This window comes from Benincasa hispida, chromosome 11, assembly GCF_027475165.1.
Source record: "Benincasa hispida cultivar pf3 chromosome 11, pf3_genome.v1.1, whole genome shotgun sequence".
NCBI lineage: Eukaryota > Viridiplantae > Streptophyta > Magnoliopsida > Cucurbitales > Cucurbitaceae > Benincasa > Benincasa hispida.
In genome coordinates this window covers 40,418,437-40,444,270 of record NC_143488.1, presented here as the reverse complement: position 1 = coordinate 40,444,270, position 25,834 = coordinate 40,418,437, and the positions used below count along the sequence as shown (strand labels likewise).

The following is a 25,834-nucleotide window of genomic DNA, read 5'->3' as shown; positions in this document are numbered from 1 at the left end:
ATTATTATTATATATAATCTATTTGTCTTCCTAACAACAAAAAAAAAGGTTTCATTTCAAAAATATATTGAAAGGGGCGAGATATATATATATATATATATATATATATATATATATATATATATTTGTTACTTGACACAATTGTATCACTATTTCCAAAAATATCTGTGACGTCCCAAATTTTCAGATAATTTTTGTTAAATTATTTGGGTTTATTTTGGATTTGAGGATAATTGAATTATTTCGTTAAGACAGTCTAATTTTAGATTTATAAATTGAATTATTATAGAATATTCAATTTGAATTTTAGAGGATAAAAGAACTTGTTAAAATTTTGATATAATTGCATTGGAGTAATTAATTTGGAGGTTTAACTTAATTTGGAGATGGAGTTTAAGAAGAAGAGAGAAACGAAAAGAATATTTAAATATGTATATTTATTTGGTTTTAGGATTTTGAGAGGGAAGAGAATATACATATAATGCATATTTATATTGTTATCTCGATTGACGTAGAACTTAAAAAAAAAAAGAGGAAAAAGAAACTTCTTCATCTCTCTCTTTCACTCTCCTTCATCGATTTCTCTCTCTCTCGGGACTCCTTGCGCCGCCGCTTCTCCTCTTACCGGTCATCGATCGCCCCAGACATCGCCCAGCCGGTTAGCCAAATCGCACGCCGCCGCTGATCCCCTAATTGTGAGGACGAGCCAGCTGCCGGTTTTCGTTAGCGCCAGCACCGTTCGCACCACTCAGTGACGCCGCGTCATTCTGTCTGAGTTCCTCCGCCGATCCCTTCGCCAGTGTTGGGCAACCGGAGTTCTAGCCGCACACCGCTGTGATTCCAGCTACCATTCGTTTCACCGTTGTGTTGTAGAGTTCGTCGAATTGGCATATTTAGGTTTGATTTTTGGTTTATTGGATGGTTTATGTGAGTTTCTTGAAGATCTTCACTACCGATTGAAGTTGTGGTTTAATGGTTGGTTTTATTTCAATTTAGAAGGTTGGAGTTGAGGTCTTGAGGTGTTTTTAGTCGCTGTCCAGCAGTATCAATGAGCAATTTTGGAGGTTTTGCTGAATGTTAAGATTATAAAGGTTTTCTAGGATATTTGGTTGATTATTGGTGCCTTAAATTGGGTTTTAACACCTAATTGTTGTGTTTAGTTATGGGTCTTACTAATTTGGAAGTGTTGAAGTGGATTCGAATCTAAACACACCTTGGGTAACCTTATTTGGAATTGTTTGGAATTATTTGGCAGTATAATTTGGTTATTGGAGCTAGGTCTTAGTTATTAATTTTAAATTTGGATTGTGTTCTAGGCTTGATTCAAGATTCAAGGATTTTATAAAGATTAAATTGCTAATTGGTTAGGCATAATATCGAGGTAAGTAATTTTACTACTGGAATTGTCTTTGTGTCGGGTAATAAGATTAAGGATAATTTTGATGGTTCTAAGACTGTATGGATCATGATACTTGATTAGAGACGAAATATGAACATATGATTGTCTTGTTTGATGTATGTGATAAGAATGGGCACGATATTATTTTATAAGATATTTTATAGTAATATATAAGCATGATCTAGATTTGATTTGACATGCATACGGATGAATGAGCTTTATGCTATGATTGATGTGTGCAACTTTATTTTATGATGCATGATATTTATGTTAGTGATAGCTACCCCCTACCCATAGACATGTACCTATCAGAGGCTTGTGTTTCCTTCGGGATTCACCGAAGGTTTGTGTTTTCTACCGGATTTATTAGAAGTTAGTGTCTCCTTTGGGATTCACTAGAAGTTAGTGTTTCCTTCGACATTCACCAGAGGTTTGTGTATCCTTCATGATTCAACAGAGGTTAGTGAGCTCCTTTGGAATTTCACTAGAGGTTAGTGTTCTCCTTTAGGATTTACCAGAGGTTAGTGTTTCCTTGGGGATTCGCTAGAGATTAGTGTTTCCTTTGGGATTCGTCAGAGGTTAGTGAGCTCCTTCGAGATTTCACCAGAGGTTAGTGATCTCTTTCGAGATTTTACCAGAGGTTTGTATTTCTTACAAAATTCACTATAGGTTAGTGTCTCAATCGGGATTCACCAGAGGTTTGTGTTTCCTTTAGGATTCACCAAAGGTTAGTAAGCTCCTTTAGGATTTCACTTGAGATTGGTGATCTCTTATGGGATTTCACTGGAGATTTGTATTTTCTATAAGATTCACTAGAAGTTAGTGTATCCTTCGGAATTCACTAGAAGTTAGTGGTTTTCACCCGAGTATGGAATGGTCAAAGGTAATGATGAACATGTTACTTCACACTGTGGACTGAATATTTATAATAGTAAATTAACAATGCTTAAAATATACTATTCTTTAAAATATTTTAGTTTATGTGCTTAGTTTTTATCTTATTCAAACTTTACATCAAGATTGTTGGAAGTCGACAAGTTCTAGAAATCACAATTGTATTTTTCTTGAGAATATTTTTACTAGCAATTTATCTTCTGCTCCTACTGACTAGGTGCGTCCAAATTTCATTTTCATTGCTATAGGAGAAGAATCCAAAAAATGGGGCATAGCATAAATTTTGACAAATTAATAACGATATTAATAATTATGGTCATAATTGATAGCCAAAACCTTGGTCACTTTTGAATGGTTTTCCCTTTGCCTCATTTGGATTTGATTGATTGGAAATTTGTGATGGTAATATTTTTCTAAGTGTATAAGGTGGGGAGGGGTGTGTTACCAAAAAAAAACAAATCATATGTAATTGAGAGGTGGGAGGATTCAAAAGAAAACTAACAATAATATCCCATTTTGATTCCTATATTACAATTTTGTTTCATTTTGGTCCATATACTTTTTAAAATGTCTATTTTAGTTATTGAACTTTAATTAGCTATTTTGGTCTTTATCTTTTATTTTATTTTTAACAAATTAATGACATAGTTTTGAGTACCAAAATTTGGATTCTTCATTTGAAAATGAAGCACTTCGTAAGCCCATTAAGGAGTTGGAAGACCAAATTCAAAACACACCAAGATCTGAGCATGGTAGTTGCTCCAAGAATAAAATCCGAAATAAGCAAAATTCAAATGTTGGGGTCACAGTTAGTCTCATGTTCGATCTTATTTAATTTATGCATTAGGGTTACAACTATTAGTTATGGTAATTTTTAACTTGTTTAATTTGTACTGTTATGTTTATATCATAGGAGAAGGAAGTTGTTAGTGCATCAACCACACATGAGGAAGGGAAGAAAGTGAAGGAGATGGAAGTTATTAGTATACAACTAGTCTTGAAGGTGAATTGTGTATTATGAGGTAAATTTATGAGGTAAATTTACTATTTTACTTATAAAATTATAACTTGGTAGTTCCAGGAGAAAGTTTCAGAGAATGTAGGGAAGGATGAGGAAGTGATTGCTATTAGTGTATCACTGATCTTGAAGGGGAATTGTATAAGTCCTATGTTCTTCTATCTTATTTAGGAATGAATATTTTACTCATGTTCTATCTTCATTGTGCTAGGAAAAAGCTTCAAAGATGATGTCGAAAGAGAATGAAGTTACTAGTGCACCATTCAATTTATCAATAACTTTGAAGTCTATTCTTAGGTACACTGAAAAGGTAATGGTTGATGGAACTAGTATTTCCTTCCAACTACCTGTTGAGCTCTTTGGTTTTGGCCGAAAGAGTTATGTTCTGCGAGAAGATGTGATCGAATTTTGTAGCATGCAAAAAGTGAAGATTTTATCAATGGTGGCTTATATCGCGTAAATAAATGTTATTTGTTTATGATATATTATCACTTTATTAATTAGTAGTAAGTTAATGTGTTCGATTTATTATTGTAGATACCTACACTCGTTCATTGCTGATTCAAATAAAGGGTTGAAGTATATTTTTGTAGATCCATCTCTTATATCCGCGGGCCAAAATACTCTAGAAGTTAGAGCTTGAAACCTTTGTAGTAGATTAATGGCTTCTGAACTAGTCAATTAGTTATTGCTCCTTATAATCTCGAGTAAGTATAATTAGTTATACTCATGTTCTACCTTTTCTTGTTTTGTTCCAATGTAGAATTGTGTTGGGATCATTGTACTTGAGAGCTCTTTGTACTCATATTCTACCTTTTCCTGTGTTTTTCCAATGTAGAATTGTGTTGGGATCATTGTACTTGAAAGCTCCTTATACTCATGTTCTACCTTAATGTAATGAGCTACCTTCATGTTCCATACTAATTAGTTATGTATTTTATTTAGTGATCATTGGTCGTTAATTGTTATCAATGCGTATGATGACGTGGTGTACTATCTTGACTCATTGAGAACAAGTTCACGAGAAGATATCAAATACAGAACAAATATGTAAACTAACTTTGCTTGAGTTTTTTTTTTTTTTTTTTTTTTGGTGTAAAGTTTATTTCATTCTAAATATTATCTATACTCTTTGACGAATGTAGAGCAATGACCATTTTTCAGTCTAAAAAAAATTTGCAAAAGACTTGAAAAACCACATTCTGGAAAACAGTAAAGGTAAGTATAAAAGCATTGAAAAACATTTATAGAATGATGTTAATTTAATGCATCTGTATGATATATATTAATTGTTGGCTTTGTATTGTAGTATTCTTTACAAGTGGGAACTGTCGAATGTGGGTATTATGTTCTGAGATATATGCGAGAAATTGTGACTAAGGAGAAGAATATTATGAACAATGTGGTATGTCTTTACACTACTTATATATATTATAAAATTATAAATAGTGTAAATAGTAAATAAATATATATATTTGACGTTCTATGTTTTATAGATTGATACGAGGAGCTCGTACTCGCAACTTGAATTGGATGAAGTATGCGTGGAATGAGCTAGATATTTAGGTCGCTATATTTAATGGACTTCCTATAAATTTTGTGTATGTGGCTACATGGGAATGCCCAAAACTTTGTTTGTGTAAATGTTTTGTTCAGCCATTATAGGTTATATACTTCAAAGGAATGTGTGGTGGATGATAGAATTTTAGTCTTGTGATTTTTGGAATACATAGTACATATAGATTGGTCTTATAATTTTGGAGTTATCATATACTAGGGTGGGTTGATAGAGTATATACTGTTGTACGATTGGTCTTGTAAATTTTGGAATCGTTCATATACATGGAAGGTAATAGAAGAATGTTACGTTGGATATATAATTGGGAATATCCTAGAACTCACAGTTCGTGTTAAACATTCTATTTATCAATAATAATAAGTTATTGATTTTGCATTCTATTATGAAAATCCAATAAACATATCCATGGCTATAGTCTGAATACTTTAATTTTATTTGGTGACATAAACAGGATCAAGTTAACAGTATATAGCCTAAATGGTCTAATAAGTATATGAATGAAATTGGGTATCTCATCCTGGTAACACTATTGGATGGGGCATACTCTGTAGTTGTTACAAGGAGTTGTAAACTGTAACAAACGATGTGATCCATAGATCGTTCATGTAGAGACATGTGAGTGGGAGTCACTTTTCTTTATAACAACTGTTTACTGTTAAAACTGATTATTTCATTTATAAAGTAACCTAGGTTAACTCGATCTTAATCCTGAGCTAGCCATGAACTCCTGTTTGTTTGGGATTATCCTTTTATCTGCACGGGTGAGATTAATCCAACAGCATTGCTCAATAAGCCTCCCATTTTCGGATAAGACCGTGTTGGGTTTTATGTCCTAAAAACTCGCAATTTGTAAAATGATAAACATTTTTTATTATCAATATACTTGTTATTGATTTCATAAATTTATGAAAGTCTAAGTCCAATAAACTAAGACCCATGACTATTGTATGAGTACTTGAACTTTATGTGGAGACATAAGAGTGAATCAGGTTCAAGTAAATAGTCAAAATGATCTATAGTTGTTACAAAGAGTTGTAAAGTGCTACATACGATGTGATCTTAATTCGTACATGTTATGACATGAGAAGTGTGGGCGTCCTATGCAATGAGTTTGCATAAGATCAGGACTAAGAAATAAGTCACTCTTACTTTATCACACTGTTTATTGTTTAAGATTGACTATTTCACCTAGATGATCTAGATAACTCGATCTTAATCCTGAGCTAACTATAAAATCATGTTTATTCGGGATTGCCCTTAGATTTGCATAGTTGAGGGTTGGCTCAACAGCGTCAGCTCAATAAGACTCCTATTTCAGGGGTAAGACTGGATAGATTGCTAGAGACATAGGTTGCAAGACGAAGTTCACTCCTACCCGATTTAAGGATAGGAGAAAGGTTGTTCTCTCAAGTACTGAATCCAAGTCTTGAACAAGGGGCCCTACTCTCTCACTGGGCTGAGAGTGTTTGGTTTGGTGATTGGATCACAAACCAATTGTTCATTAGAGAATCAGTAGGGACTTGAGAAATAAGACGTAATCTCGGGGATAAAACAGATATTTGACCCAACCGTTATTACGAACAACCTATGAAGGGTCAACTTGCTGACTATGGTTAAACATGTGGACATAATATATCTACGGCGAGGGGAGTGAAACTATGGGCTTTGGTGGAGTGACCCATTAGTTAACGAATGGGGATTAATTTTGTCTAATGAGTTTAGCCGATTAATCTCGGATCGTTGGAGTCCATGATCTGTAGGTCCGCGAGGTCCCCCTACTAGCTTGTAACGAGCTAGCTCTAGAATAGCGTGATAAGTTAATTTGAAACGTTCAAATTAGAATTAAGGGAATTAGTAATTATATGAGATATAATTATATGTTTAATTTTAGAATTAAACGGAATAGAAGAATTTATATTTAAATATGATTTAATTATATAAAGATGGATATGTGTTAAAATTAATTTAATATTTGATATTAAATTAATTAAGTTTTATTTAATAATTAATTTATGAAATTAATTAAATTTTGATTTTTAAAATCAAAATTTGATTTTTAGATAAAATTGGAAAAATTGGAATACAAAAACACAAAATGAAAAAATGAATTTTTCCATTATCCATCACCTATGTTACAAATGGTTATAATATTGATGAAAAACCAAAGGATACAACAAACACTCAGTTAGACCTACAAGATTTGAAGATAAGGGCTTACACTTGATATAGATCAATAATAGATTTATAAAGCCACATGCAGCATACACATTAACTTATAATGAACAGATTGCATGTTATAAGTTTTTGAAATCAGTGAAAATATGTTACAAATGGTTATAATATCTAGTATGCACGTGTTAGGGTTTCATGTTTAATATAAAATGTTATATTAAATTATGAAATGCTTCATGAATGTTATGAATTGATAGCATGTCTATATTTTATAAAGTGTTATAAAAATGGTTTAGGCATTTAAAATCCATAACAAAGATAAGATGTATGTTCACCTAGGGTTTACAAATAACAACTTGTTTTAAATAGTTAAAATAGGTCATTATCTTGTAAAATTTTGGTTACAAACTCACGTGGGCTAAAATCCTGTCTAAGGCTGAAGGTACATAAATTGATGGTTTATGGAATACTTGCTACCTGGGATTTTAGTCAATTCTTGGGCATTGTTAACCCGGTTTTATGAGCATGCGTGAGTGATGTAATGTTTTAAAGTTGGTTTATCACCTAGACATCAACCCCTCTATTGTGACAAAAGTAGAGTAGTTTCAATTTCTGAAGAACCAAGAACCCGTAAGCGCGGAAAGTACATCGAGCGCAAGTACCATCTCATTAGAGAGATAGTACACCAAGGAGAGGTGATTGTCACGCAGATAGCACCAAAAGACAATTTAGTTGATCCTTTTACAAAGGCCCTCACGATTAAAGTATTTGAGGATCACCTAGTGGGACTAGGACTATGAGATAGATAAAACTAGGGCAAGTAGGAGAATTACTGGGCATCTGATGCCCTAGTGTATTGTATTTATTCTCTTCATACTCAACATTATATATATTTGTGTATATGTAAACCCACTAGAGTTTTAGTCCAAGTGAGAATTTATTGGGTTGTATATCCTAAAACTCGCAGTTTGTAAAATTAAACATATTTTATTTGCAATAAAGATGTTATTGATGTTTATTCAATAAAACTGTTATTGAATATATAAATTACACTTGTAAGAATATAAATCCAATAAACTAAAATCCATGGCTATTACATGACTATTTGGGATTTATGTGGAGACATAAGAATGGATCAAGTTCGAGTAGATAGCCAATATGACCTATAGTATACGAATAAGGTTGGGTATCTTATTTTGGGGACACTATTGGAGGCGGTCCACTTTGTATTTAGTACAAACGATGTGATCCTGTATAAAGACATGCGAGTGGGGGCCTCCTGTGCAAAAAGTTTGTATAATACCGAATCAATAAATAAGCCACTCTTACTTTATAATGTTGTTTACTATATAAGACTAACTATTTCAAAGTGATGACCTAGTAACTTGACCTTAATCCTGAGCTAACTATGAACTTCTGTTTATCCAAGATTATCCTTAGATTTGCATGGATGATGGCTCAACAGCACTAGCTCAATAAGCCCCCCAGGATAAGACAATGTAGATAGATGGGGATAAATAGTGCAAGACGAAATTCACTACTATCCGTTTTTAGGGATAATCGAAAGGTTGTTCCCATAAGTGTTGGCTCTAAATCTTGAATTAGGGGCCTCACCCTCTCATTGGCCTGAGAGGGACTCAGTCTATTGATTGGGTCACAAACCATTTATTAATTAGATGATCAGTGGAACCAAAGGAATAAGATATAATCTCGGGGTAAAACAACTTTTGACCCAGTCATTATTACGAACAATCTGTGAAGTATCAACTTACCAATCATGGTTAAATCAAATGGACATAAATATATCTATAGTGAGGAGAGTACAACTATTGGGCTTTAGTGGATTGACCTAGTAGTTAACGAATGTTGATTAATATGGTTGAAAGAGTTTAGCCAATTGGCCTGAGAGGGACTCAATTTTTTGGTTGGGTCACAAACCATTTGTTCATTAGAGGATCAGTGGAACCGAATGAACAAGATGTAATCTCGGGGTAAAACAGCTTTTGACCCAGTCGTTATTACGAACAATCTGTGAAGTATCAACTTATTGATCATGGTTAAATCAAGTGGACATAAATATATTTACAGTGAGGAGAGTGCAACTACTAAGCTTTAGTGGAGTGACCCAGTAGTTAACGAATGTTGATTAATACAGTTTAAAGAGTTTAGCTAATTGATCTCGAATCGTTGGAGCTCATGAACTGTAGGTTCATTAGATCCACCTTCTAGGTCACAAACGGATTAAACCTTAGAATAGAGTGATGAGGAAATTTGAAACGTTCAAATTTAATTTAAGAGAATTATTAATTATATATGATATAATTAAATGTTTAATTTTCGAATTAAACGAAATTGGAGAATTGGATAATATTTAAATTTGATTTACATATTAATTACATGAATAAGTATTCATGATTATATTATGGTGTTTCATTAATTTAATATTTAATATTAAATTACTTTTTAATTTATTAAATTGTTTAATTAATCTTATTTATTAATTTTGATTAATTGATTTTTGAATATTAATTAGTGAATTAATAATTCAAAATTAAATTTCATTTTCAAAATTGATTTCAATTAGAAAATAAATTTAGAGAAAAACAATTTAAAAATGAAATTGCAATTTTAAATAAAATTTTGGATTTGAAAAGAAGGGGGTTTTTCCCCTTCTTCCAATTCATCTTTCACCTCCCAATTTCATTATCCTTGTAGTCGTTTTGGTGTCAATCAAATGTGAAATAATGGAAATACATGTTGAGGATCCGCTGAAAAAAATGGACATGCAATTGAATTTTGCTGTAAATCAGAAGGGTTCTTCAACCCTTTAATACACACACAAAACAAAAACAAAAAAAAAAAAGAAAAAAAGAAAAAATCCAGATCTTCTCTTCATTCCTCCCTAAATTTAATCTCAATTTGGATCCCACAATCCAATCTAATGTCCTAGAGAATAACAGGGAAGATAAGTGGTGGTCTACAACTTGTTGGAGAGGAAATTCGAGTTGGATTTGAATATTTGAAGAATTCTTTAAAGGTATAACTTCAAAACCCAATTTCTTCAATATGATCAACATGCTTGCTTAATTGCTAAAATTGATGGAATTAGAATACCTAAGATTCTAATTGCTTCCGCATGTTGAATATCAACACCAATAGTTCATAAACTAATTCAATTATTATTAAATGAGTAAGATCTACCTTTGAATAACCGTATAACTTCATGTTAATAACTATAAATGTTTATCATTCTTAAATGTCATTTATGATGGTTTCTCAGATAAATATTTATAAAATAATTTAAATAATTTAATCAATTCCAAGTAGACCACTTTAGTGACTAACACACTAAAATATTAAAGATTTAAATTAGGGTTGTTTTTAAATATAGAAAAATAAACTAAAATATTTACAAAATATGACAAAATTTTAGAATTATTAATGATAGAAGCTGATAGATACGGATAAATTTTAAAAATATTTACAAGTCTAGCTGTGTCTATCAACGTCTATCATTAATAATTCGAAAAATTTATTATATTTTATAAGTATTTTCAACAGTTTTACCATTTAAAATAATTTCTCTTTAAATTATTAATTTAATAATATTATTAAATTGATTTCAAGCAATTTCCAATTTCATTTTTTTTACCGCATGATGGTAATACAGATTCTATCTCCAATTTCATTGTCCAGAAAGATGTGTATCCAAAACATATTTAATTAAATAAACTTCCTTGTTGGAGATCACATTTTGAATTCTCATCTTATTATCTCACAAGTGAACCGCAATTAACCAAATCCCCAAATTGGATCAATTTAAGGCAATTACTTTTATGCCATAAACTACTTAACAACATAAATTTTAATTAATTAACTTCAAATGAGAAAACACCCAAATTCTCATAAACCCTAAAAGTGGTGATTTAATTCATATTAGACCGACTTTAATACCAAATGTTTAATTTCTCAATTAAACTCAATGGGGACAATGAGGAAGCGATTAACACAATCCGATACTACTAGAATAATTAAATCAACCAAAATACATATTATATGACAAAATTGATGGTAAAAAGAATGGTAAACTTACTTGATGATTCCGTTGATAATTAAATACTTCAAAACAATAAATGTTCTCCAATCCCGATACTACATACTTTTCAATTTGTCCTTGATATAAGGACTTGTTTAATTTAATGAATTAAACCCTAAATTGTTATAGACTATTTATTCTATTTACTGGAATCAACAACAAGATTGAGAGATGAAAAGAGGGAAGAACGGTATCTTTTTTAAAACTGTCTATCATGTTTATTTAAAAACTAATCCTATTAGGGTGAGATTGTGGTTCTTGCTAATATGTAACGTTTAAAATAGAAAATCTAGATATATTATAAATTTCAAATACTAAAACATATTATATATCATATCTTTATTTCAAAACATAAAAATAAGATCGATGGTTTTACAAATTCGCTATTATGGGTAGTTCTTATAAAGGATCAAAAGAAGTGTAGCTTAACTGGCATAATTATGTGTACGGTACGTTAGAGATTAAAATCTTCTGTTAAAAAAAAAAAAAATTCCTAAATCTAATGGGGGAGTTGGTAAGAATCTGAAAATCTAACTAATACACCTACATAAGTCTAGGAGGTGGGGCTAAGATGACGGTACAAAAAATTTATAAATATCAAACCTGTATAGCCATATTTTAAGAATTTTTATTTTTGATTATTTATCAAAACAGCAGCTTGTGTTAGCTATTCCTCACAATTTCTCTGCCTTAAAAGCCTTGACATTTTACAAACATCGATTAAATGGTAAATTTTATAAAAAAAAAAAGTTAAAATTTAGTTCATATAATTTATAAGGACTAAATTCTAATTTTTAAAACTATAAAGATTATATTTTAATTTTTTTCAATTAAAAAATCGAATTTATAATTTAATCTTCAAAATCAAACGTATTTGTTGACAAATTTTTTAGTAGGGTTCGGGATTTGAATATTTTTTAGTTATTATTATTCTTATTATTGTGTATTCGATTAAGTCAGATAGCAGAACGGTGTAAAAGAAAATTTCAATGGTTGTTTTTTCGATTTTTAATTTTCATACTTTGATTTTTTTATTTATACATGACAACACAAGAATAGTAACAAGAAACCGGAAATTGCCTAACCTTATCCATATGCAAGGATAAGATGATATTAAATTTATATCGACATGTAAATATTTTTATTGATATTTTTATATATCTATAAATTCGACATCCCTATAAAATGAGTATCAAAACCAATATAATATAAAAAAGTAAGAAGAAAATTTGAACATATAAAAAAATTCAAGCTATTTATACAAATAGCGAAAAAGAAAAATAAAAATAAAAATAAATAAAAACACAAAACAAAAATAATGATACACTTCCGTTTGCATCTATAAGTGATATTATGAATTTCTATTCTTAATAAACACTAATAAATTTCTATCCATCTCTATAAAAAAATAAAATTTTATTATTTTACGTAAATAGTTTTATTTATTATTATTATTTTTAAAAGTCTCCCTAAATCGTTATTTATATTTCAAAAATTCGAAATTCCAAAAAATAATGATCCCGTACGTGAGAGAGAGGCTGCTTCCACCGCCATAGTGCTAGAGACATTGAATCTTCAATGTTCTCACATTGATTTTTTCAAAAAAAAATAATAATAATAATTAAAATTGAACTAACATAGCTAATTCTAAAAGAAAGAAAAAAAACCCTCTAAATTTTCTTGAAATCTCGAAATTTCATCCTAATGGGAAAAACGAATAAAGGAAATTTTACACCATGATTATATATCTAAAATGCCTCATATCAATTGAGTTTTTCTCATTTATATATCGTATGTATCTCTCTTTTTGAACTTTGTTTGTTTAGGTTGCATATTAATGTTTAACTATTTGGATTAAGTCTTCTTATATATGTAATATTTCACCTCGTTCTTCTTCTTCATTTTTCATCCGTCTAAAAGATTAAACTAAATTTGATTTTTCTTTTCATATGTATTCTCAATAGGCAATGAAGAAAACACAAATAAACATAACCCTTCTCTCCCATTTATCAATAGAATACAAGCTTTGTTACATAAGTAGCTCATCATCATCAGTCTCATGAGAAAGATCATATAACAGAGATTTATTTATCTTAAATTAAAAAGAGAAAGAGAGAGAGAAAGACAAAAAAAACATAGTAATTTTAGTGAACCCAATCCCCACAATGACCAGCAGTGTAACAAGCACAGTCAGGAGGGCAGTCGTCGTGAGATTTGCAAGGCTTATCTTTTACAAGACATACTCCACTTCCTCCTATTAATTTCCTTGGGAAACCATGGATACCACCGTCCACCTTCACTCCGACCACCATTTTCTCGGTCGTCACGGCAGAATCCGCTACAGTAGCGATCATAAAAACCACCAGTACCACCATCGCCACCAAACCAGTGTTCTTCTTGCTCTCCATTTTCTGATTGTTTTACTCTCCCAAGCTTTTTCTCCAACTTTGGTTTGCTCTTAGCTTTTTTGTGTGTGTATATATATATACTGTAGTCTTTGTAATTTTGTTCGGTGAGTTAGTTTGGTTTCCACTTTTGTTTTCCCATTGAACTTGGAATAGTCTATTATTCAAACCTAAGATTAATAAGTTGTCGAAAAATAGTCTATTGTTCAATAAATTTTGCATTTGATAGTGATTGAAATAAATAAAAGTCAATGGTAAAACTATTCGTTCAAACACAGTTTTGAAAACACTCCAAAATATAATCATACAATAGAATATACATAAAGATTATATGTGGCCAATATGAGAGCGTAATTCTCTGTAATTTGACGTGAATCCAATCATTGATCCATTACATTTGCCTAAAAGGAGTTATTATACAAGAAGTAAAGACAAAGAAGATTAAAAAAGTTTTCACGCTACATCTTCAAACACTAGCTATTGCACAAGAAGAGAATAGAGTGAAGATGACACGGGAAAAGTCGTATAGTTTGGATGATGACATGGAAGGAGAAACAAACTGTGCAAAAATTGTGAAGGATGTGTTGTCAAGTGTGCATAGCATTGGAATTCGTAATGTCAAACCTTTTCAAATGTGCACATCAAGTTCGATGGTTTCTCGAGGAGTTAAATAAGACTAGTTAGAGCATTTCTAAATTTTTAGTTTTGCATTTTGACTTCTCAATTAATATGCAATTGAGTTTCAATTTTCTAAGACTTATTTTATACAATTTTCATTTATTAAATTTTGAAAAAGTTCTTAGACCTTTAAACTTCCTTGTTGAAAACTCAGATTAATGATATTATAAACCTTGAGTTTATTCAACCTCTTTGGTCTTTTCTTTTTCAAATCTTGCTTTGGATTTGATGATTAGATCAATTCATTAGATTAGCTATGGAGTGAATTGTCTTAAGTTCTAAGAGTGACCATCATAGATTGTAAATTTAATCTAATAGTTATTCATCCATCTAAGTAAGTTCTTTGTTGGAATATCATTCGTTGCAAGGATCCTAGAAGGACATTTACCTTTGCATAAATAAGTATTGGGAGGGGGGATTTATCGTAATGGACGTGTATTCTTTCTCTTAAAGTTGGGAGAATCAAATTCTCGAAAATTAGTCTCATCACTTGGTGTTAGATCCAAAGACTAGACCAAAAGTCAAAATTTGTCCAACCTAGCTCGACCCTACCCATTTATTTATTTGACAAGATATGGATCTCCACCTATTTAGAGAGTGGACTAGCCTATGTGCCAACTCGTTTAATTTAAGAAGTTGTAAATATAGCAATCAGGTCAAAGTTATTAGTAGGTAAAGCACATGCAAAAAAATTTGCAAATATGGTAAAATTTAGATCTAGCTCTCAGAGCTTATCAATGATAGAGTCTATCGCCAATAGATTTTGTTATCTTTACGATTATTTAAAAATGTTACTATACACTTAATTATCAGTCTTAAAAGTGCTACCTATCTTTGGTACATTGAATCATGAGACGGGCTCTGTAAAGATTGACCCAAAAATATGTATGTGTGAAATGATAAACATATTTAAGGGTGTTTTTAAATATAAGGGCATTTAAGTAAATGAGTTTAATGGCATTTTTTAAATAAAGATGATCTTTCCCATCTCTAGGGCCTTCATCATGAAACACACAGAGAGTGAAGAATGTGTAGCAGCATAACACCTAAAGAGAGAGAGACAAAAAACCTAGACTATTTGAAGTTGCTGCATGGGTGTATCCAATTGGGTCTCAGTCTGAAGGTTTCTAACAGCAATGGATCTCTGTTGCGCCGCCAGTGGTCTTGGTTTCAGAGATCAGTACATCGGGCAGTGGGCCTCAATTAACAACAGTGTGGGTCTCTGATTATGTAATGTTTTTCCGACATTGGGTATCTTGGTATTATACTGCCAGTGGCTAGCATTCACGTCCATTCTTATTGTTCTTAATAAAAGTCTTCTAAGCTAGTTGAAAAATAATGGGGAAGTACTTACCACATGATAAAGGTGTTGGAGTTTATGTTCTATATAGTTTGTAAATCTTGTATGAACAAATTTGTATATGATTAATAATGTATGATATTTTTATTCATTTTGTTTATGAAATATGTGATATTTTAGTTGCATTAACCACAAACCAATAAACTAACATCTATGGTTATCGTTGTAACTTAAACATGTATGTGGAGACATATAAGTGGATCATATTTAAGTGATAACCTAAATAGTCTATAGTATATACCTTATCCTGATGGCACTACGAGTATCACCCACTTTGTAGGTGTTACAATTATTGTAAAGTGCTACAAATGATCTGATCCTGATCATTCATGTATTAGACATGCGAGCAGGGATATTCTATACAAAGGAGTTTGTATAAGATCGGACCACGAAATATTTAGTCTCATTATATAACGCCGTTCATAATAGAGACTTTCATTTCATTAGGATGAACATAGGTAACATAACCTTAATCCTGAGTGAGTTGTGAACTCTTGCCTATGAAGATGATCCTTTGATTTGTATGGGTGAGAGTGGCTGATCGCTGACTCAACAAGCCTACAATTTTAGGAATTTATCTGATTAGGAGCTGGGAACTCAGTTACACAAGACAGAATTCACTCCTTCCCAAAAACAGGGGTAAGTAGATAAATTGCTCTCTTAAGGGCTGATTCCGGGTCTTAAACAATGTGGCACCATACCCTCTCTTAGCCCGAGAGGGGTTTAGTCATAGTGAGACTATGATCTATTGTTCATCAGAGGATTCAGTGGTACTTAAGAAGTTAGAGGTAACTATTGGGGCAAAACGGCCAAACTGCACTTACGAGCAATTTATGAAGGGTCATCGTACTGTTGATTGGTTATATCCAATAGACACAGAAATATATCTGTAGTGCGAAAAGTGCAACTAGCGGTCTTTAGTAGAGTGTACGACAGTTAACAAATGGTGGATAATGTAATAAGAGTTTAATTAATTGTTCACATACCGTTGGAGCTTCAAAGTACAGGTCCATAAGGTCCCCTTGATAGCTCAAAAGGATTTACTTGAGAATCAGTTTTTGGGTTAATTTGAAATGTTCAAGTGAATAAGAGGGAATTTAATTATATATGATATAATTAAATTCATTCAATTATATATGATATAATTGATATAATGTATTTGATACATTATTATTTAACTGGAGGAATAAATATTTAAATGTGATTCAAATATATTTTATGTGAATGAGATTCATAATTGTTAAATTTAATATGCATATGATTTATATTAAATGCCATAAAACACAGAAAAAGAACTATAGTTTATATTGTATATGATGCAATATTAAAACTATAGGTTATAAATATAATATGATAAGTTGGTTATCATATTTATTTATATTATTTATTATTTTTAATAATAATCACTTTTTTCTCTCTAACCACCTCAGTGGGTGGTTAATTGGTTTTTGTGGCAAATGGGATAAATAAAATAAATTTTTATTTTTCCATAGGGGAATACACATGACAAAAGCAGAGACTATACAATAGACTCTTTGTCTACATGATAGAATTTTTTGCTATATGATAGTTATTCTTCAATCGTCTTCCTCCTCCAAACTCACAAACTCCCTCCTAACCAAAATAGTCAGAACCCACTACTCTTGGATTCTCACCCTGAGAATACCGAGGACACCAAGTTGTAGTGTCTTCACACTTTTGGTTCGAGTTTTGTTGTTGTTCGAGGAGTTTGTGATAGTTCAAGGGATTTACGTGAAGAAGTATTCTTCAAAGGTATAATCTCTGAACTTTTTTTCTAGTTTAAAAGCATGCTGTAATTTTTGTTAAAATGCATAATCAGTTTGTGTTTACTGTAAATGTTTGTTTTCAATCAGAATGGAATTTGGACGATTTACTCCCGCTCATGGATCTCATTGTAAACGAGTTCCTTCAATTGGTATCAGAGCCAGGTTGTGTTCTGATTCCAAATATCATTTCTTTGAAATTGTTTACAATTTTAATGGGTTTTAAATTCTACATTGCGTTTAACTGTTAAATGTATGTGGATGTTTGTCGATGGATGTTTTCAGGGAAGTAATCTCTGTTTTGGCTTTCTGTTTACATTATAACAATAAATTTGTAAGGGCCCCTGCGTTTTTGGGCATTAATCTTGCAATCGAGTCTGTATTCGTTTTAGTTTTGAGTTGTTCATGAAGCTTTAAAAGTGAAGGTTGTAGTGTGTTTCGATAGAGAAGACGAAATGGTGGTCGCATCGTGTAGCTCGATTTAAACAATCGTTTAGATTTTGCTATGCGTTCGTGTAGAGTTTTCTGCATGATCATATAGCATCTACTAAATGAACACATAGCTAATGCTACGTTATCATGTGAGTTATCTATACGAGTGTGCTTCATGATCGCGTAGGTGCTCGAGGAGTAGACGATCACGCGGTATATAATACTCGACATAAGGGTTACGTGCTAAACGATCGTGTAGACTATCATGCTCATCGCAAAGTCAATAGCAACACAATCACATAATATACGATACTCGATGCACGCTACTCAATCGTGTAGACTATCATGCTTATCGCATAGTCTTTGGCTACACAATCGCATGGTATGTGCTACTTGAAGCACGCTGCATGATTGCATAGACTTTCACACTCATCACATAGTCTAAAGCTAAGCGATCGTTATTACACGATCGTTTATACTCGACGCTTTTTGCTCGACGATTATAAGATTTGCTACACGATCAAGCTGCAAGGCTTCTTGGCGAGCGATTCAAGACCGGGTTCACTTTTTCCAAACTGGAAAACTCAACTTTTGTAATAGTTTAGCCTTTTCTTTTCTGATTTTGAGATTTACTATCCCAGTCCATCAACTTTAATTAAATATACGTATGATGTATCCTTAACTGAATCAATTGAGCTACCAAGGGGACCTTATGAACCTATAGCTCAAAGCTCCAACGATATGTAAATAACTTTGAACTCTTTAGTCACAGGATTCACCATCCGTTACCTGCCAGGCACTCCACTAAAAACCGATAGCTGAACTTTTCTTACCACAGATATATTATGTGTCCATCTTAACCAATCAGCAGTGCGAGAACCCTTCACAGATCGCTCGTAAGTACAGCTGGGCTAATAACCGTTATGCCCCTGTAGTTACATCTAACTTCTTAAGTACCACTAATCCCTCTAATGAACATAAGTCATAGTCCTACTATGACTGAGTCCTCTTTTCCAAAGAGAAGTTGTGGCCACTATGTTCAAGCCCCGGAATTAACCCTTAAGGGAGAAATCTCTCTACTTATCACTGCTTCGGGAAATGAGGGAATTCCATCTTATGGATTGAGTTTCCAGCTCCCAGATCAGATAAGTCCCCAAAAAGGTAGGCATGTTGAGTTAACAATTTGGCCACTCTCACCCATACTAATCAAAGGATTGCCCTCAAAGCTAGGAGTTCCCAAAACACTCAAGATTGAGGTCGTGTCACCTATGGTCGTTTAGGTGAGATGTAAATCTCTAGTATCAACGACGTTATATTTAGAGTCTAGTCATTTTGTGGTCCAAGTCTTATACAAACTCTTTGTATAGGACACCCCCACTCGTGAGTCTCCACATGAATGGTCAGGATCTACCATCTGTATTAGTTTACAACACTTGCAAACCTCTACAAAATGGACTATATCCGTAGTGTCACCAGGATCAGGTATCTCTCCTTAATCATTATACTACAGACCTATTTAGGTTACCACTTAAGACATGATCCACTAGTATATCACATATACATGCTTAAGTTCACATAAGATAACCAAGGAGCTTTGTTTATTAGATATGAGGAAATGCCAGAATTAAATACCAAGTATTTTATTCGTCAAACTATGTGTATCTTTACAAACAACGAGACTCCGGGAGAATTAGGACACCAATCCCAACAATCTTCCACTTGTCCTAATGACTCGAGAGACTAATGTATAATACAATATAAAAATGTACAATATACAATAAACTAGTGCATACCCTAGTATCATTTCCCACCTTCCCTAGACAAGATGTCGCATCTCTCGCAGATCCAGACTCTCCAAGTGACCCTCGAACACTTTAACCGTGAGGGCCTTTATAAAGGGATCAGCAACGTTGTGCTCCGATGCGATCTTCGTGGCTATCACATCACCGAGATGCACAATCTCCCTAATTAGGTGATATTTCCATTCGATGTGCTTACCTCAACAATGACTGCGAGGCTTCTTTGAATTTTCCACAACCCCACTATGATCACAATACATTGTGATAGGCAAATCTATATTTGGAACAACTTCCAAATTTGAAAGGAATTTCCTCAGCCAAACGACCTCCTTAGCTTCTTCATAAGCGGCTACGTATTCAGCTTCCATAGTGGAGGTTCGTGATGCATCCTTGCTTAGTGCTTCACCATACTATAGCCCCTTCATTTAGAGTAAACACTGACCCCAATACCGATTTTTGAGAATCTTTATCGGTCTAAAAGTCAGAGTCCGTGTATCTTATAAGGATAAGATCCTTATCTCCATGCACGAGTATGTAGTCCCTCGTTCTTTAAAGATACTTGAGGATCATCTTGACCACCTTCTAGTGATCAAATCCTAGATTGGACTGATACCGACTGACTATCCCTACTGCATAGTAAATGTTGGGTCTAGTACACAACATTGCATACATCAAGCTTCCTATAACAGAAGCATAGAGAATCCGTCTCATCTCCTCAACCTCTTGAGGTGTCTTAGGACATTGATCCTTAGACAAAATGATTCCATGCCTGAAGGTAACAAACCACTCTTGGAATCCTGCATCCTGTACCTTATCAACATTTGATCAATGTACGATGCCTGAAACAGGGCTAAACATTTGTTCTTACGATCCCAAAAGATCTGGATCCCGAGAACATACTGTGCCTCACCCAAATCTTTCATTTGGAACTAGGCAGCTACCCATTTCTTAATGTCAGTCAGATTCCCTACATCATTTTTAATGAGTAGGATATCATCTACATACAGTACTAGGAAAGCTACTACACAAGGCTCATCAACGTTCTGATCAAAGCCAAACAACTGATAGTAGTGTCAAATCTGATGTTCCAAGATCTAGATGCTTGTTTCAGCCCATAAACGGACCTATTAAGCTTGCAAACCCGTTACTCTTGATCTGAAACTACGAACCCCTCTAATTGAGTCATATAGATGGTCTCCTCAAGATTACTATTAAACAAGGCAGTCTTGACGTCCATTTGCCATATTTCATAATCATAAAATGTGGCTATGGACAGGAGAATCCTGATAGACTTGAGCATGACAATAGGTGAAAAAGTTTCCCCATAGTCAACTCCCTCAACCTGGGTATAACCTTTTCCCACGAGTCTAGCTTTAAAGGTTTGCACCTTTCCATCTACACCTTTCTTTCACTTATAGATCCACTCCTTTCTTTCGCTTATAGATCCACTTACACCTAATAGGTCTTACCCCATTAGGTGGATCAACAAGCTCTCAAGAGTTATTGAAGTACATAGACTCAATTTCCTGGTTCATAGCTTTAACTCATTCATCTTTGTCAACATCCTCCATTGCTTTCTTAAAAGACAACGAATCCTTGACCCCATCATTTATAATGATGTTTTGGGCTTCATTCAAACCCATGTAGTGATCCGGTGGGTTCATAACCCTCCTACTACGTCGAGGCAATCTCAACTCTTGAGCTGGTTGACTAGATATACCGACCTCAACAACTCTTGTTGATCTGTCGACCTGTTGAATAACTCTTGTTGAACCCTCAACAGTCTTAGTCTCACTAGAGATCTCATGCAAAACGAGCTTACTCTGTGGCTTATGATCCCTCATGTGGTCTTCTTCCAAGAAGATAGCATTTGCAGTAACAAACACTTTGTTCTCTCTTGGATCATAGAAGCATCCACCTCTCATTTCCTTGGGGTAGCCTAAAAAGAGGCAAACCTTCGAACCCGGTTTCAACTTCTTTGGGTTAGTCGCTAGCACATGTGCCAGACAAACCCAAATCCTGAAGTGATGTAAACTACCCTTACGGCCTCTACATAACTCAAAAGGTGTTTCAGAAACACTTTTCGAGAGAACGTTGTTCAGGATATATCATGCAGTCTCCACTGTAAAACCCCAAAACGAGTTTGGAAGATGAGCATAACTCATCATAGACCAAACCATATCCAACAAGGTTCTGTTTCTTCTTTCTGATACACCATTCTGCTGAGGTGTACCAGGGGCTGAGAGTTGGGATGCAATCCCATGTTCTATCATATAGTTCTGGAATTAGGGGTTCATATACTCTCCACCACGATCAGATCGTAGTGTTTTTATCTTCTTACTCCTTGAGCTTGTCTAGAGCTTCAAACTTACGTTGCATTAGGTAGAGATACCTAAAACTTGAATAATCATCTATGAAATAGATGAAATATTCATACCCACCTCGAGCTCTAACATTCATCGGACCACAGAAGTATGAATGTACAAGTTCCAAGGCTTCCTTGGCTCTATAACCTTTTCCAGTAAAAGATCGTTTGGTCATCTTGCCTTCAAGGCATGATTCACATACAGGCAAGGAGTTTTCTTCTAAACTCTTTAGAAGTCCACTTTTCACCAATTTCTCAATCCTATTGAGGTTGATGTGACCTAACCTCAGATGCCAAATGGGTGTTTTCCTTATGAGAAACCTTTAGTCTTTTAGTTGTTATTGTCGTACTGAACATTTCAGTGTTAATTAAGGCTTTTATGACTAACGACATTAGTACATATAAGTTATTTTCCATTGAACCATAACCAATCTCCATTCCATTCTTGAAAATAAACACTTTATTCTCAGAAAAGGAGATGGTATAGCCTTGTTCAATGAGACAATAAACCGGGATTAAGTTCCTTTTAATATGAGGAACTACAAAAACATTATCCAGTAACAGATAACGTTTCTTGTCAACAAATAACTTTAGCCTGCCTACAGCAACAACTGAAACAACCTCACCAGTACCGACTCAAAGAGTCATCTCTCCTTGTGGCAACGTTTTCCAGGAACTGAATTCTTGGTAAGAGGAATTGACATGATTGGTAGCACCCGAATCTAGGATCCAGGCAGAATCATCATTCTTTACCAGACACGTCTTCAAGACCAATAAATCATATTTACTGTCTTGTCTCCTCTTTTGGAGAGTAGTGGGATCGAGATCGTTTGCCACAAAATTCGTTTCACACGATTCTTTCCACTGTAAGTAGTCAGTCATTTTAAAAGCTTTAAACAGAAATACTAACAAGTTGCTGAAAAGAAAAACACAATGACCTACGTTAGTTTTTAAGAAAATACCCATTGTAAAACAAAACAACATCCAATAAGGTTTTAGCAAAACTAATATGAACCCCCGTGTGACATCTAGTTTCGCAATGACGCTTCAAAGGTTTATGACACAAGTCGCCGAAGGGAGATCAGTTATCCCTCCTTTGAATTGAGAAGATCTCAACCAATCATTAATACTAGAACAACTTTTGCTCCTATAACGACTAGCCATCATTGATTTGGCCAAGAGATCATTAACTTACTTAACAATCTCCCGTAAGTATGACCCGCCATTTTAAGCCCTAGAGGTCCGCCCCTAAAAGCCAATCTGAAGAGAAAAAATTCGATTGAGACAAAACCTAAAGCAACCCTATCCATTTATGGAGTTCACCTTGATCTTAACCAACTGCACAAAACCCATCCGAAGGGGGACGCTCCCAGGGTACCACGAGGGAGTATAGAATGATCTCACAGTGTGAACCATTGACAGAGACCATAGGACGTGTTGACACACACCCTTCACCCACTTACTATAAACACTCTTGTCGTCCACCTTAATATTGACTCATGCAAACACCATCTTAATGGGGATGCTCCTAGAGCACCACGAGGCCAAGCATAAACCTCACGGTGTGAACATACAGGGAGAAACGTGCGTGGAATCATAGACATCTCAGATACATCTGATGACGGGCAGAAATGCACGTCATTTTAGGCCTTTTATTTAGATTTATGAGGATTGTTAAGTGAAATATGCAGTGAATATGTTAGGAATTCATGAGAAAATGAGTTTGCATCGTTCAGCATTAAGAATCTCGACTAACCCACTATTATATGTTATTATGCGTTCAATTATTTATCTTTGTAGCTAACACAGGAAGCGAACGGAAGCCGGACTATCACAAAGACGACGGCATGCGGAGAATTTCTTCATCGCAAAGGTGAACGCATACGTTCAACGCATGGGTGTTGCGGTAATCGACCGTATGCGTCTATCACATAGGATTTGCAATCGTCAAGCGATTGTGGTCATCACATAAAAGTTGCGGTCATCAAGCAAATGCGGTCATCGTAAGATTGCGACTACATGATGATAACCATAATAGCTGGAAGAACGCAAGGTCATCAAGCAAATGCGGTCATCGTAAGATTTCACCTACCACGCCGTTAGCAGCAGAGATTCAGAAAAGGACTAACACGCCGCAAATGTCAGAATCAGAGCAGGTCTATTAATGCTGTCAGCGATCAAGCTCTATAAATAAAAGCCACTGAGTAGAATTTTAAATCATCCAAGGTTTTCTGCTTGAGGGTAGATCCTTGTAATCCAGACCAAAGTGTGAGAAGAAAGCTTGAGAGTTCTTCATCTCCCTCATCCATTCTGAGTGACGACAGGAGCCTTTACTGGAGTTAGAGCTCGAGAGAGCTTGCTCCACCGCCCATCCATGGCACCACCGGCAGCCTTGACACACATCTGCTGGAAGCAAGACATTTCTTCCAGCTGGTCATTTCATTTTCTCTTCTTTCCTTACATTGTATTGTATTGCATTTTGGCTTAAGAAATTAATACATTTTGTGATCAATGCATTTCTATATTTCCTTCGACAACATCCCTATCTTCATTTACTTAGCATCGTTAACTTTCAGCATCGCTTAATAAGACTGTTAGAGTATTGCATACTTAATCATGCGGCATAGGAATATGAAGCATGTAGCAAACCACCGGGAGGTGTGCGTTGCGTGAGTGTTGTGAGAAAACCTTATTTGCTTAGTGTGAAGCCATAGCAACGCCTATCTATAGGCGGACACAATGCTTGTCTATGAGTAAAGTCAGCAACAACTAAGTCCTCGGGAGGGTAAGTGGTTGGTCAAGTTAAGCAATGTAAGCAAGTATTCACTAGAGATAGAAATAATCTTACGTCAGCCAGGTTTATGCGATTACCTTGTCTTATGAGCGCATCATTCATCATTTAGGCATACTTGGAACAGTAGTCTAAAAACCAAATCTAAGTCTCGGGAGAGCGGATTGGATCGCATAAGCAAGAATGGGGAACTTAGGAATAAGCTCTGTTTGGTATTACCCAGCGTATGCACCCTACAGATAGGATATTGCATGTGTCCAAAAGTAGGATATGGTGGTATGCGGTCATCTTGTTTATGTGTGGAAGCACATGAGTAGGAATAGAGACCTAGAAATAAGGCCTCTCGACATGTCACATATACATCGCATGCGTCCTAGAAATAGGTTCAAGTGTGTGTAGCATGATCGCATAGCTTGCGTTGGCTGAGGTTGCCATTGCGGTCAAACTTAGGGTTGCGATGAAGACATCCTCAGATTTTATCTATTTTCCATACATTTACTACGCGTCATTAATTGTCGTGTCTCTACCTCTTAATCATATTCTCACTGCTTAATCTGTTAGTTAGGAGTAGGAGTAGTGTTTAGCTTACAACCCCCATCATTCTTTTATTCATCCGCCGTAAACACATTACCGCATACCCTTTAGCTACAAGTCTCTGAGTTCTACCTCGGATCACTCCAGAAACTTGTGTTCGCATTATACTGGCGCAAGCGTAAGAAAACTTGTGATGGGAATGTATGGTCATCGCATACATCCGTTAATGCATAGTTTCATTCCAACGCATGACCACCGATGCATGAGTATAGACGCATAACCTAAGACATGCATCGCATATTGCATCCCACATAATTTTAGTCATCAAGTCTTTGATGACTATTTTTCGTCATCAACATCTCCTCCTCCCACTGAGTATTTTATAACCTGGGGTTTAGCTTACTTAAAAAAAACACGGCTAAGGATTTTATCTAAGTGACTTTTAGATTTGTCCAAGAGTAACATTTACCTTGGATAGTGAAACAACTTTTGATCATCATCCATTAAACTTTTTAACGGAGTCTTTGA

At 34.2% G+C, this 25,834-nt stretch overlaps 1 long non-coding RNA gene across 5 annotated transcripts; it reads left to right on the top strand.

Annotated features, from left to right (window-relative positions):
- Positions 1–423: 423 nt before the first annotated feature.
- On the top strand, positions 424–5,066 carry LOC150032643 (uncharacterized). 5 transcript variants are annotated; one of them, XR_016524345.1, is made up of 8 exons: positions 462–897; positions 3,207–3,315; positions 3,523–3,767; positions 3,849–4,018; positions 4,257–4,361; positions 4,457–4,529; positions 4,621–4,716; positions 4,808–5,066. It is a non-coding gene; the product is annotated as an uncharacterized LOC150032643 (long non-coding RNA). The 5 variants fall into 5 exon arrangements; XR_016524343.1 differs by having other exon boundaries at positions 424–3,315; XR_016524342.1 differs by having other exon boundaries at positions 3,207–3,767.
- The last annotated feature ends 20,768 nt before the right edge of the window (positions 5,067–25,834 follow it).